We start from the raw sequence: 18,008 nt of genomic DNA, 5'->3' as shown, positions 1-18,008 counted from the left end.
CCATCCTTCTACCTATCCATGCATCTACCTATCCATCTATCCATCCAGCTACCCATCCATCCATCCATCCATCTACCTACCTATGTATCCATCCATCCATCTGGGAAGAAAAGAGAATTTGAGTGGTGTAGGCGGGTTGTTTTTACATGAATTTTGATTGGTTTATACGGTTCCACAATTTCTGGAGTTCTGAGATAAAAACGTCGTTCTCCATCAGGGAAGCATTAGTGGCTGTTTGCAGCGAATGATGTAAAAGCTGATGAAATATTCACCGTCATGTCATTAGTGTTGGTTCAGAGAGTAACTCAAAATCATATTAACCTCACTAATGAATAAGTGAGCGGCGCGCTTCTTCACAAGCACGGCTCCCTTTATAAAACATCTCGAGCCGAATCCCTCCCATCTCTCATCTGTCCTTCCAAGGCCAAAAGCAGATGTTGGGATTAATGTCAGCCATGCATTCCCCCATAACACTAACGTAGTATAGTCTAACAGCGAAACAGCGCCCGGCCAAGTGTGGCTTATGCAAACGCTTTGACTTTGCCAGACAGAGTCTCTCGGCAGCTGGCCGGCTCGTCACACCGAAGACTTTAATGGCTCCTGATGTGTGCTCCTGCTCCCCTGAGTGAGAGGGGACAGAGCGTGCACCGCTGCAGATGGGACATCGGCAACTCTGTCAGACAGATTTGGAGTAACATGCTAAGTGCACACAACGCTCACGCTGCACACAACCGAATGACCGGACAGGTCTAACAGAAATCACACAGGAATATCTCATCATCCTGTTTCAATGATCCACCCTCAAGAGCTGCAGATGTAAGACTATTTGTCAGGATTTGAGGATATTTACCTATACTTTACCCAACTGGAATATTTTACTGCACTCACAGATCTAATAGATATCGTCTTGGGGATTTTCTCAAGTACATGGACACGCTACGTTTTGTCTCAAATTTGACACGGCATTTTTATCATAGCAGGCGATATAAGAAACGCAGGTCAGCAAACACAATAAGCTAAAGCTCAGAATCGTCCTGCGCCGTCTGTGAAAATGTGCTGCGGGGATTTCTGTGTTGGATGACCGGCCTGTGAGAGGAATAAGAAAATTGGCTGCTTTGGCTGCGGGGGTCCGCCGTATCTGCGAGGCTGCATGGACGTGCTGCTTGTTAAAAGAAAGAGATGAGGGGGTGGGGGTAGGTGTGTGTGTGTGGGGGGGGGTCAGCATGGAGCAACACACGCAGCAGGAGACCACTGAGCCACTGCCTCGCTCCCATCAGCTCCTTGTGTTGTCTCCAACAGTACAATCAGGTTATCTGGCTGGAGGAGTGAGAATGTGTGTGTGTATTGGTGTGGATGAGTGTGTGTGTGTGTGTGTGTGTGTGTATGGGGGTGAGGGGGTGCATGCAGAGACGGGTATGGGAGAAGCAAGACGGAAAGTTTTCACGTTGTTATTCATTTGGTCATTAACGCAGCAGGTCAATAAAGATGAAAGATGAAAGGATGGAGAAGTTTCTTATTAAGAAGGAAGAATTGTAAATGAGAAACATCTTATTTATAAGGACAGGCCGGCGAGAGAAAACTCACTTGGTGTGTGCGTGTGTGTGTGTGGCGTGGGTGGGCTGCGGGAGGGGTGGGGGACTGAGATGAGAGAGAAAGGAAGGGAGTGTTTGTAAGTGTATTTGTGTGTGTGTGTGTGTGTGTGTATGTGTGTGTGTGTGTGTGTGTGTGTGTATGGGGGTGGTACAGACACATCAGAAGATGGGCAACCAATCTCCAGTCCCTTTCATCCACAGCGCTCCCATGAGAAAGGGAACAGTTAGTGTCATATCAGCTCTACTGGGACAGGCTGTGTGTGTGTGTCTGCATGCTTTCAGTGTGTAACCAATCATGCTCAGGAGAGGAGGAGAGAGACTCTACACACTCCTATTACCCATATCCATTTCCTCAATTGTGATGTGTATTTTTGCAGGAAGCCCCTCCATTCGCAGGGCACCAGGTTTTGGGTATATGGCATTTTGCCTCAGTTCATCCCCCCCGCAAAACCTCCTCTAGCTTCCCAAATCACATCAGCATCACTTTTACGAGTCCAGTGTAAAAATGAAACCGGTGTGATTTAGTACGACCTCAAACTGCGACCGCTCTGCTGCACCAAAGTTACTGTAAACTGTGTTCTTTTCAGTCCAACGGTGAATTTGGGTTTGGACTGTTACGTGTTTGCACATGTGCACTTAACAAGTAATGTAATGGAAACAGGCCATTTAACAAGTAATGTCATCTAGTGCTGGGTCTTAACATCTACACTTTCTTGGAACAAGTGAAACAAAACAAGCTGAGGCAATTTCCCGCATTTCCAATGCAAACAAACCCATCGAGACAATTTTCTCGAGTTGAATTGCACACTCTTGATACTAGAGTGAATCGCTCTACCCTGCCTTGCTAAAAGGCACCAAGGTGTCCCAAGAAAAGACCTGAAACAAGTGAAACAACATGACAACCAAATGGAGGGACCTGAAAACACTTTTTAACCCGTTCAGAAGAGAAATACCTCCAGAGTGAATATGAGACTCAACGAGAGCATTAAAGCTGATGGGAGTCGTTCTGACTTGTAGTTTTAACTGGTAGCTGCTCCTGGCTACACAGCTAGCATGGGTTAAATGCAGAGAGTAAATTTCATTTGTATGTATGTACAAAATGACTAATAAAGAATATTTTACTCTATTCTATTGTGCAATGTGTGTACCTGCATGTGCAAAAAAACGTCTTACGTGCCCACCTCGCTATATTTTCATTCATACAGCTGGAGTTGCCCCGTAATTTCTTTTTTAATCTTTTTTTTGTGGATTTTTCCCCCTTTTTTCTCGTCACTTGTACCTGGCCAATTACCCGACTCTTACAAGTAATCAGGGGCTCTGCTACACCCCCTCTGCTGATCCGGGGAGGGCTGCAGACTACCACATGCCTCCCTCGATACATGTGGTGTCGCCAGCCGCTTCTTTTCACCTGACAGTGAGGAGTTTCGCCAGGGGGACATAGCGTGTGGGAGGATCACACTATTCCCCCCAGTTCCCCCTTCCCCCTGAACAGGCGCATGGACCGACCAGAGGAGGCGCTAGTGCAGCGACCAGGACACATACCTACAGCTGACTTCCCACCCGCAGACACGGCCAATTGTGTCTGTAGGGACGCCCGACCAAGCCGGAGGTAACAGGGGGATTCGAACCGGCAATCCCCATGTTGGTAGGCAACAGAATAGACTGCCACACCACCAAGATGCCCCCTGTAATTTCTTTTGACCTGGTGTTGCTCAGAACCTGCATCTGTTTATTATAACATAAAAACACAATGTATGTGGCAATGCAAGAGGGACCGTTATGAGTTTACTGGGAGATTTGGGGGATTCATTGGCCTTCATTTCTGCTTGCCTTCTCAGGGCCAAAATGCCGTCGGTTCTACTATCAGCTTCTTTTGTTTGACTGATTTCTATTATTTCATTAATATTTCCTTTGACTTTCAGCCAACCCCAGCCACATTTTCCCCATTTGTTCATGGACGTGATATATCAAACATTGTCTGATTTATTAAACGTTATTTTGAACAATTCACACGGTGCATAACCTTTTCTCTTTTCAACGATGATTTTTTTGGTATTTTTATATTTATTAGACAGAGACGGTGAAGGGGCAGACAGGAAATGGCTGAGAGAGATGGGGATGAAATGGGAGAGGGAGAGAGAAAGAGAGAGGGGGTGGGATGAGGGGGTGAGAGAGAGAGAGAGAGAGAGAGAAACAGGGGTTGGGATGCAATCGCACCGGCAACGGTTGTGACCATGTGACTGATTATCAAGAGATATGGGGATGAGGAAGAGTTGTTTTAACTAAGTTTTATTTAGCTCTAAACATTTCTTGTTACTTTTTTTCCAGTTTTCTTTCTATGACACCGGGTGGACACTTGGGTTGCACGTCGCACTGAGATCTGTTTATTCTTGGCACATGACATCAGCATGTCAAAGAGGGTTGAATCAGTTGATCTGGATACAATGTTCCCAGATGTATCCAGAAGAACTGATTCGACCCTCTTTGATTTTACCTGGATTATCGAGCACGCGCCAGGAGACATTAGGGTGTGTTTTTCCTTTTCTTCTCTTATTGTTCACAGTAGCTGAGTTTGTATTGTGCAGCACAACTTGCATCGAATGTGAACTATACAGCACAGTGGGAACTGAGTATGAAAGGTCTAGTAGCTGAATTAACTTAAGAGTACGTGAGAAGGGGTAGGAAAAAATACGTGTATACTTCCTCCTACTCCTTTCCCAACATGCACCAAATAATCTGGTGCATACAGAGATTTGTTCGTCGACTTTGACGTGTGGATTTGTTGATCACTCAGATTATTGGCAATGGCTTATCTGTGTGTTATATCCTGCTTATTTACATGTTCGAAATACATTATCATCATCATCATCATCATCATCATCATGTGACCATATGGCATACGCTGTAACTATTAGGCTACGGTGGCACGCCTTGCCTTTTTAACCTGAGCAGAATAATTCCTAAAAATCTCTCTGTGAGGGAAACAAAAGGAGTCTGACATCAAGCGGGAGAAGGAGAGACGGTGTGTGTGTGTGTGGGGGGGGGGGGGGGACTGTGAAATGATGGCTCACAGCTCTCGCAGATTGCATTCAATCTGAAAACAATTCCAGTCATGATTCTGATATTTATGCAGAGCCACAGCAGCCACCGCGAGACACTTTAAGTGCTTTAAGTGAAAGCAGTGCCGAGCCCCTGGGACACCGCAGACATGACGGACAGCGCGGGGGGAGTGGTTTTTCAGCCAAGACACCCCAAATCTTTACTTTTTATCTCACATCCTGCTCACCCATCTTGTCGCTCTCTGGTACTCGGGAGGAGGGGTGAGGGGCAACCAAACACGCACAATGACGTGACATCACGAATTCACTCCTACCCGTCTGCTTTAGTAAGAGCTGATGATGATGATGATGATGACAACAGCTAATCTTAATGATTCACTACCGACAGCACCTTTGATCCCTCTTCCAAGCTCTGAATGTTTGAATTCCTCAAAGCATTATCTCTCTTAAATGCAAGTACATACACATTTTCTGTCAGTGATGCACATAGTATGTGGCACACACACACACACACACACACACATGCCCAGTGATAAATCTCACATTGGAAGCAAACCCCGTGTCCCAGAGGCATTGCTCGTTTGTCCTGGTTGCATGTGGTTTCCGCATATCCTAACAGGTGAACCGCAAACCCTACTGAGCTGGCTGCCATTTGTGTGCGTGTTTGTGTGTGCATGTGTACTGAGCGAGTGTGCACTCATGGTGTATGTAATGTGTGTTTATACAAATGCATCCCATTTCACCGCATCAATATTCTCAGCAGCTCTCCACCTGCGCATAATTCCATAATTCCTCTGATAATGTAGCATGCTGAAAAAAATCACATGCCACCTCTTCCTTCCTCTCCCCCATTGCCTGCCTATTCCAAGACAGCCAACCACACACACACACACACACACACACACACACGCCGTCTGCTCCCCCCCAGCGCAGTGAGAATATTACTAGTGGCCTGCGTAAAGCAAGGGCATCACTGTTTATACATATTGTATACATCTGATTAAGCCTAATGACATCACTGCTGACCTGCTGTTCCCCGTGAGACGGTGGGCTGTGGCTTCCAGGCACGCGCGCGCGCGCACACACACACACACACACAGAAATCATAAATAATGCACGCAAACACCAGGATGAACGTACATACACAAACAGATACCCATGTGTCAGCACACACACACACACACACACACACACACACACACACACACACACACACACACACACATATTCACACGAAGAAACACAAACACAATAATACAAAGAATATATTAAAATAGATGTAGGGAAAAACGTTATATACATATATATATATAATTATTATTATTATTAGCCAAAACATTAAAACCCCCTTCCCTAACATTGTGTAGGTCCCCCTTATGTCACTAAAACAGCTCTGACCCATCAAGGCATGGACTCCACAAGACCTCTAGAGGTGTACTCTGGTATCTGGCACCAACACGTTAGCAGCAGATCCTTTAAGTCCTGTAAGTGACGAGGTGGGGCCTCCATGGATCAGACTTGTTTTTCCAGCACATCCCACAGATGCTCAATCAGATTGCAATCTGGGAATTTGGAGGCCAAGGCAACACCTTGAACTCTTTGTCATGTTCCTCAAACCATTCCTGAACAATTTTTTTTTGTGTGGCAGGGTGCACTATCCTGCTGAAAGAGGCCACTGCCATCAGGGAATACCGTTGCCATAAAGGGGTGTACCTGGTCTGCAACAATGTTTTGGTCAGTGATACAAAGACGTCATGTAACAGCCACATGAATGCCAGGACTCAAGGTTTCCCAGCAGAACATTGCCCAGAGCATCACACTGCCTCCACCAGCTTGCCTTCTTCTCATAGTGCATCCTGGTGCCATCTCTTCCCCAGGTAAATGACGCACACACACCTGGTCATCCATATGATGTAAAAGAAAACGTGATTAATCAGACCAGGCCACGTTCTTCCGTTGCTCCACGGTCCAGTTCCGACACTCACGTGCCCATTGTAGGCACTTTCGGACAGGGCTCATCATTTCTGCTTCCAGTGCGGGGAGATGGCGGCACAAACTCAAGTTTGCAGTGGCCTCACCCATTACCGGTGTGGGAAGATGGCTGCGCAAACTTACGTTTGCGGCAGCCTCACCCAGTACCATCCATACAATGTCTTTGTCCATGTCTGCATCTAAGTTGTCTTCGTTTGATGGCTGGGAGAGCTGGCGCTGGATCGGTTGGGAGCGCTTGGTCTGCTGCGTCCTGTGGGCCCAGGGGCTATGGCCCTGCCCAGAGCTGCACTCGAGGAGGTAACACCGAGGGCGGTCTGACAGGACACGGAAGCAGGGCAGGCTAAGCTAACTGCTAGCCCATGCAGGCTGGCAGTTCCGATAACACTGAAGGCGGTCTGGCAGTGGCCTCGCCTGGCGTGGACTGTGTTTTTAGTGTTGTCATGTGGAGTGCGGGGAGGTGTGTCGAGGCTGTCTGGCTGGGACAGCTGGCATTGGATCAGCTGGGGGAGCCTGGTCTGCTGCGTCTGGTGGGCCCAAGGACCACGGCCTTGCCCGGAGCTGCACCCGAAGTGGAAGCACCAAGGGCAGTCTGACAGGACGCGGAAGTGGGGCAGGCTAAGCTAACTGCTAGCCCATGTAGACCGGCAATCCTGGCTGGTGTTCGCTCTCTTGGACAGTGAAAAAAAAATTCTTTGGATATGTTGGATATACACTCACTGGCCACTTTATTAGGTACACCTTGCTAGTACCGGGTTGGACCCCCTTTTGCGTTCAGAACTGCCTTAACCCTTCGTGGCATAGATTCAACAAGGTACTGGAAACATTCCTCAGACAGTTTGGTCCATATTGACATGATAGCATCACGCAGTTGCTGCAGATTTGTCGGCTGCACATCCATGATGCGAATCTCCCGGTCCACCACATCCCAAAGGTGCTCTATTGGATTGAGATCTGGTGACTGTGGAAGCCATTTGAGTACAGTGAACTCATTGTCATGTTCAAGAAACCAGTCTGAGATTATTCGAGCTTTATGACATGGCGCGTTATCCTGCTGGAAGTAGCCATCAGAAGATGGGAACACTGTGGTCATAAAGGGATGGACATGGTCAGCAACAATACTCAGGTAGGCTGTGGCGTTGACACGATGCTCAATTGGTACTAAGGGGCCCAAAGTGTGCCAAGAAAATATCCCCCACACCATTACACCACCACCACCAGCCTGAACTGTTGATACAAGGCAGGATGGATCCATGCTTTCATGTTGTTGACGCCAAATTCTGACCCTACCATCCGAATGTCGCAGCAGAAATCGAGACTAGTCAGACCAGGCTACGTTTTTCCAATCTTCTATTGTCCAATTTTGGTGAGCCTGTGCGAATTGTAGCCTCAGTTTCCTGTTCTTAGCTGACAGGAGTGGCACCTGGTGTGGTCTTCTGCTGCTATAGCCCATCTGCCTCAAGGTTCGACGTGTTGTGCGTTCAGAGATGCTCTTCTGCATACCTCGGTTGTAATGAGTGGTTATTTGAGTTACTGTTGCCTTTCTATCAGCTCGAACCAGTCTGGCCATTCTCCTCTGACCTCTGGCATCAACAAGGCATTTTCGCCCACACAACTGCCGCTCACTGGATATTTTCTCTTTTTCGGACCATTCTCTGTAAACCCTAGAGATGGTTGTGCGTGAAAATCCCAGTAGATCAGCAGTTTCTGAAATACTCAGACCAACCCGTCTGGCACCAACAACCATGCCACGTTCAAAGTCACTTAAATCACCTTTCTTCCCCATTCTGATGCTCGGTTTGAACTGCAGCAGATCGTCTTGACCATGTCTACATGCCTAAATGCATTGAGTTGCTGCCATGTGATTGGCTGATTAGAAATTTGCGTTAACGAGCAGTTGGACAGGTGTGCCTAATAAAGTGGCCGGTGAGTGTATGTATTTCTGTAGTTTTTTTTTTTTGAGTTTAGATATATTTGTTCTTGTAGTTTGGGTATGTGTTTTTGTCTTTGTGTTGCACTGCTGGCTGGGGGAAATGACATTTCATTTCATGCACTTGCATGCATGAAATGACAAATAAATGTTCCTGATTCCTGATAGGCACTCTGATCGGTCGGCACGTACCCAGACCCATACACAGCAAGCTGCTATGCACTGTGTGTTCTGACACCTGTCCATCAAAGCCAGCATTAACTTTTTCAGAGATTTGAGCTACAGTAGATCTTCTGTGGGATCGGACCAGATGGGCTAGCCTTTGCTCTCCATGTACATCAATGAGCCTTGGGCACCCATGACCCTGGTGCCAGCTCACTGGTTGTCTTTCTTTGGACCACTTTTGGTAGGTACTGGCCACTACATACTGGAAACATCCCACAAGACCTGCCATTTTGGAGATACTCTGACCCAGTCATCCAGCCATCACAATTTGGCCCTTGTCAAAGTCGCTCAGATCCTTACACTTCCCTATTTTTCCTGCTTCCAACACATCAACCTCAAGAACTTTTTGAACTTCCCACCCCTTGACAGTTGCCATTGTATCAAGATGTTATTCACTTACCTATCAGCAGTTTTAATTTTTTGGCTCATCGGTTTATACATGCAACACAACCACCACCACAGCCAGTCACAATAAGAGGAAGAGTCCCATTCTTGTGTTGGAGCTGAAACCAGTATGTCCACACAGCAGACACCAGGACACCAGTATGGGGGTTCATCACTCATTCCTGTGTACTTTGTCTTGCATACATTTCTTTTACAAAATGATGCTGTTAAATGAATACCTTAATTCTAAAAATATAAGTCCCGCACAAACAAAAACTTATAATTAGTACTAATTTCATGATTGTCTTCTTTTCTTCCATTGCTATATTTTGACTATTAATTTTTCTTAGCTCTTTGTTATCTATTGTGCAGTGGATCTTATCAACCCAGCCTCCTTTTTTGTTGAACTTAGGATGAGTCAATCAAGAGGTGTGTCAAAAATGGCGCTTTTCATAGTAATAAAATAGGATGAGATTTCCCTTCGCGTAACAGACTTTGTGATGAGCGGCTTTCATGTGACAGGGTCCTGTGAAAATGAGGCAGTGCACAGAGAACCGTTTTGACATTTAATCCAAGTGAGTAAAATGAAGAATCACTTCCTATGTAAAAATGTAAAATTTGATGTGTATGATTTATGGGGGTTTCACAAATGTTTCAGGCACCCTAGCAGATAAAGGGGGCAGGCGAGAGTTCGCACCCATTGGCTGTGTCAGATCGTTTTGGCGGGAAGAAGCCCCTGGGTGACAGCAACCCAATGTAGTGCCAACAATCTCTCTCGCTCTCCCTCTCTCTCTAGCTCGTCATCCCCGTTCCTCTCTCTATCTCTTCTCGCTCTTCCTCTCTGTCCCCTCTATATCAGTCACCCTGCCTTTCACTGCATATCTCTCCCTCGCCTTTCATCCTCTTTGTTGTCTTTTCGCCTCCCCCCTTTGCTCTCTCCAGTGTTTCGCTGAGCTTTGCGCGAGTGAAACTCAGAGCGTGGGTATGAGAGGGCTTTGCTATCGCCGTCTCTGCCATTTTTCTGTTTTTCTTACGAGCGTTGGAGGTTTAATCCCTTTCTCACATTGCATTTTCCACAAGCAGCCTCATTGCTTCATCGCTTTTCCCCCCCCATTTCTTCTCGAAATGAGCTCGTCATAAAGATGTGGCAATGTTTTTTTTATTATCTTTATTGCAGATTTAAGCACAAATTAAAGGGCGATAAAGTGCTACACTGAAGGGTTTTTTTTTCCAGAAGTGAGCATCCCGTGGGAGTGGGACACAGATAGACAGAAGGATATTCACATAGAACAAGAAGGAGTGAGAAAGTGAGAGAGAGAGTGAGCGAGAGAGCGAGAGAGAATAAAAACAATGTGCGTTGGAGTGGGAGGAAGAGAGTTAAGTGCAAACTGTGACATACCTCAACCTCACTTTGATTGGGATCATGACTGACTGAGAAAATTGCAGATGCCTTTTGGAGATAGAGTATTGTCTGAGGAGCTTTGAAAAAAGAAAAAAAAAACAGTGGGAATGACGCGAGTGCAGAAATTACTATAAAAGGGACGTTTGTTGAGGATGTGAGGCACATCCAACATGTGAAACGTTCATGATGGACCAATCCCATCCAGCTAGCTCTACAGAGTGGCGGTATCCCTCCAAACCTCTTCCAGCACCAGTGGACTATTGGCAGTGGCACCTATTTTTTTGGTCCACCCAATCAGCAGCATGCTGGCCAGCATGTGCCTGATTGAGTGGGCAGTGATGAAAGCTAAGGCCAATTACAAACACAAGCTGGAGAACAAGCTCCAGCACAAGGACAGCAGAGGTGTGTGATAGGGACTGCGGCAAATTACCAAATATAAGGCCAAACACTCAGCCTATAATGATGACCCCAAGCTCCCTGATGAACTTAATGAATTCTACTGTCATTTTGATAAAACCTCAACCCGCCAATATTCTGCTTAAAGTGACGCTCCCCCCGATCCACTTTTTGTGATTGGAGCTCATGAGGTCAGGTGTCTGCTGCACAATCAGAACAGCAAGAATGCTGCAGGCCCCGATCTTGTGTCCTCAGCCATTTTAAAACGGTGTACTGCTGAACCTGCTTCTGTTCTGACTTGTATTTTTAATTGGTCTATCAACCAGTGTAACGTACTAGCATGCTTTAAAACTGCAGTAATAATTCCTGTGACTAAGAAGGCCATTGTTAGCTGCTTAAATGACTACAGGTCCAATGTTTGCCGGTGATACAACACCAGTGGGACTTATTTCTTGTAACGATGAGACAGTTTATTGTAAGGAGGTCTCCTCTCTTGTCGACTGGTGTAGCAATAACAATCTGGAACTGAACATCAACAAAACTACAGAACTTGTGGTTGACTTCTGTAAAGATCAGAGAGAGCTACTATCCCTGGCCATTGACAACCAGGTGGTAGAGAGAGCGGATCATTTTAAATTCCTTGGGACTACAATCTCCTCCTCCCTGAAATGAGAAGACAACTTCACCACCATACAGAAGACAGCTCACCAAAGACTATTCATTCTTAGGCAGCTTAGGAAATTTGGAGTGTCAAGGGTTGCAATGTTACATTTCTACAGAGCTGTAATAGAAAGTGTGCTCACTTTCTCAAAAACTGTATGGTATGATAATTCCACAGCCCACGAGAAAAAAACTGTTCGACAGAGTCGTGCGCACAGCTTCAAAAATAATTGGCTGTGAACTCCCTACCATTTCTGAATTATACCATATTCACATTCAGCAGAAAGGTTTTAAAATTTTAAAGCACTCCTCACAACCGGCCAACCCCCTATTCAATCATCTCCCTTTGGGTAAAAGACGCCGCAGTATCAAGACCAGAACATCTCGTTTCCACAATAGCACTTACCCTGCAGCAATCTGCATCCTAAATGCTTCACTGATTGTACAAGTATGGCCTCCTTAAGCGCATGCACTTTAATTTGTCACTTTAAGGGCAGGGGACACATGGTTGCATTAACTGAATTATAATTGTAACAGTATGTATTTGTGGACACTCATTGTCTGTGTTGTGTGGTTATATGTTTACTGTTGTTATCTTTGAGCACACAAACAAATTCCATATCAACTGTGAAGTTGATATGGCAATAAATTATTGAATCTTGACTCTTAAATAGGAATTTAGCATAATGGCCTTCCAACGTATCTCATCAGCTTCCAGTAAGGATTATTTTCATAAGTAGGGAGTGATCATTCCACAGATCGCACACCTTGGAAAGCTGTTCATAGGCAAACAGACCAAGCTTATGCCAGTGTTAAATTCAAAGCTGCATAGATTCCGCTGGTCAAACATCTCTGACCTATGGCAGGATGTGGAATGTGTCTATCGGGCAGGTTGCCATATATGACTTAGAGCCACTGACAATGTTAATGAACTGGTGTCAGTGCAGAGTGTGGGGAGAAAAAAGGGTGTTGGATACAGCTAACGGTCCTCAGCACCCCGTTACCATCTGGTCAGAGAGAGAGAGAGAGAGAGAGAGAGAGAGAGAGAGAGAGAGAGAGAGAGAGAGAGAGAGAGCAGGGAGTGGGGGTCGTTTCTAGATTTAACTCATACTGTAAACAATCTAGACAGAGATAATTAGATTTGGGCTCCAACTATACAGGATTTCAGTGTTCATTCCTCCACAAGTTCCTGTGTTCTTCTTCTTTTACGCTTGCTTTGCTATGTGCATTTCTCTGTGACTGTACAGTCTGCTCACAAGTATGCATCTTGGGTGTGTGTGTGTATGTATGTGTTTAGTACGTGTCCCTATGTGCTCGTATGTCTGCCTCCGTGTGTGTGTGTGTGTGTGTGTACAATGTGTGTTTTATGCACACCAGTACATATTTGGTTTCCAATTTATCATGTGCCACAGTTCCACGCAGAGCAGTCAGTGTAATGAAATGCTTACTCGAAGATGCTCTCAACAATCAAATTAAAAAGGAAGAAAGATGAAAATTATGTAAAAAAATATCATGGCCACATGCCAACCCCTAGTATTTTCACTGTGTTCCCCGCATCCCATGTCTGTTTCTCTGTGTGTTGCTGGCGTGGGTGTATCTGTCTCACTCCTTCTCCTCTCTGGCTACCCTCCCCTCCAACACACCTGCCCTGCATTCCTCATCAGCTCACCTGTCTGCCATCAGCTCATCAACTTCACAGAATAAGAACATGGCTCTTACTCCCAAGACTTCACCAGATCCTTGCTGCTGCTTCATTGGTAATGACCAGACCAACAATATTGTGACTACTGCGCTAAATTCCAGTGTTTCTTTTGTTCCCTCCTCATTATTTCCTCTGCTTCAGAGTATCTTCACACCAACATGCCTCCCTCGACTGCTCGTTTGCCTGCCTGCCTGGCCTGTGCATCCCTGGGCTCGTCTTCATCCGGCCACAGGCCCTTCCCCGTTGACCGGTCTGGCTTTGCCTCCCCATCGCTTCTCTGCCGTCTGCCTAACCTGCCATCTTAAATAGTCAATTTTATTTGTATAGCTCAATATTAAAAATTTGCCTCAGGGGGCTTTACAGCAATAAGACATCCTGTCCTTAGACCCTCACACCAGATAAGGAACAACTGCCTTAAAAAAAAAGAAGGAAGAAACCTCAGGGAGAATGACAAGAGGGATCTTTCTCCCAAGACGCATAGATGTGCAATGGATGTCTGTGAATGTTCTCATTCATCCAGGTTATGGTTATCCAAAGGAGTTGAATCAAGTGCAACTGGACTTGGTATATATCCGTGAAGACGTTTCGCCTCTCATCCAAGAGGCTTCCTCAGTTCGTGCCTTTCTGACTAGACCAAGCTAGTCTGACTGGCTGGTGATGAGACTCAGTATTTATCCTCTAGGAGTCGTTGTCAGAGCTATTGATATGCGTGGCTCTTTGTGATTAGATGTTTACCAATCACAAAGAGCCACGCGTATCAATAGCTCTGACAACGACTCCTAGAGGATAAATACGGAGTCTCATCACCAGCCAGTCAGACTAGCTTGGTCTAGTCAGAAAGGCACGAACTGAGGAAGCCTCTTGGATGAGAGGCGAAACGTCTTCACGGATATATACCAAGTCCAGTTGCACTTGATTCAACTCCTTTGGATGTGCAATGGATGTGTGTACAGAATAGAAGACAATTTAAAGAATACATTTGAAAGAACATAACAAAATTATAATGGAATTATATATGAAGAATGTAATGAGGAGGATGCCAATAACTGTGTGGGTGCCACCAGAGCAGCCTAGGACCTGAGCCATGCAATCATGATGTAGATCTGACAGGAAGGGACAGACTACACATGCATATAGGGGAGACTCGCATCACACGATTCACACACACGGGAGAAGGAACAAGAAAAGACATTAGTCACACATCAAAGTGAGAGAAGGATACAACATTGAAACAAGATAATAAAATTATATGGATTCATAAGATATATAAAGAATGTGATGAGGATGCCAAGCAGCATCCAGGTGTCAACCACCATCATTATAGAGACCTAGCAGGAGGACAGACTACACATGCCTTCAGGGGAGATTCACACCACACTATTCACATACATGGGAGAAGAGACATGCAAATACATCATTCAGAGAGTGCGAAAAGACCTGGTACAGAACAGTTGCAATAATCAATATTCTATAATCTCTCAGCAGTGCTTGGTAAATCCATTGAGACAGAAACCAACCCGCCATGCAGTACAGGTCATGAAGTACTCAATTTCAAGGCCACCTAATTGTATGTTAAGGAAAAAAGATGAGTTTAAAATTTGGATTTAAAGGACTCAACAGACTCTTGATTGTCTGACAGCAGCAGGCAGGTTATTCCACAAGATGAGGGACCAACAGGAAAAGGCCTTGGTACCTGCTGACTTCTTTTAACTTTGTGTAGACACAGAAGCCCTGCATTTTGAGAGCAGAGCGCTTGGGATGGAATTTATGGTTTACAGAGATCATACAGGTATGATGGGACAAGCCCATTTAGGATAAGTCAGCAGAAGCACCTTGGACAGGAAAGACCAAATTTTAGCTATGTTATGTAAGTGAAAAAGGCAGTCTTGGTGATTTCTTTAATGTACTTATCAAAGGAAAGGCTGGGATCAAACGTAACACTAAGATTTTTGGCTGACACACTTTGTGATATCAGTTGTCGCATATTACTGTTACTTGATCAAATTGGTGTGTGTGTGTGTGTGTGTCTGCCTAGGAGGGCCAACTACCAGCATCTTTTTTTATCTGAATTTTAAAGCAGGAAATTTAGTGACATCTAATTTTTCACAGCAGAAAAAACAGGCGTCTAAATTAGTAATTTGAGTATGATCATCAGCCCTTACAGGCTCATACAGCTGAGTATCATCCACATAGCAATTGAAATTTATTCCATGACTGGGTGTAATTTGGCCAAGAGGTGAAATGTAAAGCGAGAAAAGTAGAGGGCCAAGAACTGAGCCCTGAGGTACACCATATTTAACATCAGAGAAATGTTATACAATATTATAGCAGACACACTGTTCTTCCAGATAAGTAGGACTTAAGCCATGACAACGCTAAACCAGAGACACCAAAAATTCCAATTTATTCTAATAGTATACAGTGATCAATGGTGTCAAAGGCTGCACTGAGGTCCAGTAGTAGAAGCACAGAAGTGGAATTAGAGTCCATAGCTAGATCGTTCACCACTCTGGTCAGAGCAGTTTCAGGGGAGTGACAGGCCCTGAAAGCTGATTGAAAAGGTTCATATAGATAATTTTCTTCTATATGGGTTGATAGTTGTTCATACGAAACTCTACTACTTTAGAAAAGAATGGAAGCGTCGAGACTGGTTGACAGTTATTAAGATACTCTGGATCGAGGTGTGGTTTCTTAAGAAGAAGTTTGACCAGAGCTGTCTTAAAACTGCTGGGAACAGTGCCAGTAGTTAGTGATAAATTGACAATGTCTAGCATTGTAGGTCCCAGGAAAGGCCAGAGGTATTTAAAGAAATTTGCTGGTAAAGGGTCAAGTAAGAAAGTAGTTGGTTTAGAAGCTGACATGAGCTTAGTCAATGTATCAAGAGAAATACTCTCAAAATCTATAATAACGGGGATTATCAGTGACTCATTGTATAGATATGAATTTGTTAAGACAGGATCTGCAGAGTAGCTGGAGTTGAAGAACTAATGTTGTTTATGATCCCATCAACCTTATTGCAGAAAGTCTAGAAACTCACATGCCATGAATGGTGAGCAGCTAATAGACAGCTGCTTTTTGGTAAATTCAGATACAGTGTCAAACAGAAATCTGGGCTTATGTTTATTCATATCAATTAAGTGAGAGATACACTGCTTTCACAGCAGATATAGCACACTTGTATTTCAAAAAACACTCATGCCAAGACAGCTAAAAAACTTCCAATTTTGGATTTTAGCCATTTACGTTCCAGTCTCCTGCAGGCCCACTTAAGAGAACTTGTCTCATCACTAAACCAGTGTGTAGGCCTCTTTAATTGCCTAGCTCTGATAGTGAGAGGTGCAACTGAATCGAGGAGACGGAGAAGGCCACATTTAAGCCACTAGTGGGATTTTCAACAGTCAGTCTCTACAGTGAAAGGAGCCAAGACTCCAGGCAGCTGCTGGCCAAATGCAGCTACAGTGGATGGACCAATGTGGCAAGTGTCAATTACATCTGTGCCAACATTAACAGGACAGGCCAATGATGCATCAAATTTAATGAGAAAATGATCTGACACAGCGATGTGGTTGGCAAGATGGCCAGATCAGAAACAGCTCTCCCTTTAGATAAAACCAAATCAAGGGTGTTAAAACCACTGCAATGAGTTGACACTTAACAAACTGAGCGAACCCAAAGGTATCAACTAGTGCCAGAAAGGCTTTACTTAGAGGCTCAGCAGCCTTATTCAGATGAATATTGAAATCACCAAGAATTAGAATCTCAGAAAGAGTAACAAGACCTGAAATAAATTCATTGAATTCTTCTAAGAAATAGTGAGTAAGGGCCAGGCGGTTGACAGAGTATCACAATCTGGACAGAGAAGAGTCTGTTCTTGGCTGAGGGTGATGGACTTAGAGCCTCAAAAGATTTGAATTGATTTGAGTTTAGAAGTTAAATTGAAAATAGACTTAAATATCAAGGCGACAACCCCACCTTGTTTATTTGCCTGAGCTACATGGGCATAAGTATAGTCAGGTGGGGAAGCTTCATTTAAGGGAAGGAAAACATTTGGTTTCAGCCATGTTTCACATAACCCAATCATATCAAAATTATGTTCAAGAATCAGATCATTATTAGTAAGGCTTTGGTAGACAATGATTTGATATTTATGAGACCAAATTTAAGTGTCTTGTTGAAGTGATCAGTAATAGGCAGAACCTTAGAGCTACCACTAGATCAATCAATCAATCAAGTTGCATTTTATAGGTGACATATTTATTAGAATTAGACACCTTATATTCTTAGTTGACAATTTTGAAGACCTACGCTTTAAGCGATGTGTGGTCACACTTTTGATAACATTAGATGTTTGGTTCTGTAGATTATTAGGTGCTTTGTTGCACATTTCACCTCCACAAGTGGTAGGAATGATTATTAGATTATTGTGATTCACACATTTAGGAGAGGGGAGTAAGTAGTGATACAGCATGGAAGGTAGATGGTCTCAAGACCAAGCTGTCCATCTGATAATCTATACCAGGGGTCGGCAACCTTTTGGATGTCCGATGCTGCTTTACAAAGTTTAAACAAAAGTCACAGATCCGAGGTGCCTGTTCGTTTTCATAATGAGCATTTATCTATTTATTTATTTACTACTGCTGCTTGTCTCCCCGTCTAGATTATGCATGCC

The 18,008-nt window shown here is 44.5% G+C and overlaps 1 protein-coding gene across 1 annotated transcript in view; it reads right to left on the bottom strand.

The window, feature by feature from the left end:
* The window catches only part of LOC130125329 (glutamate receptor ionotropic, kainate 2-like), a 100,206-nt gene that overhangs the window by 27,028 nt on the left and 55,170 nt on the right, over positions 1–18,008 (bottom strand). The window lies entirely within an intron of this gene.

Source organism: Lampris incognitus, chromosome 15, assembly GCF_029633865.1.
Source record: "Lampris incognitus isolate fLamInc1 chromosome 15, fLamInc1.hap2, whole genome shotgun sequence".
Lineage (NCBI taxonomy): Eukaryota > Metazoa > Chordata > Actinopteri > Lampriformes > Lampridae > Lampris > Lampris incognitus.
The sequence above is the reverse complement of the archived record's forward strand: the minus strand, read 5'-3'. Positions and strand labels throughout refer to the sequence as shown.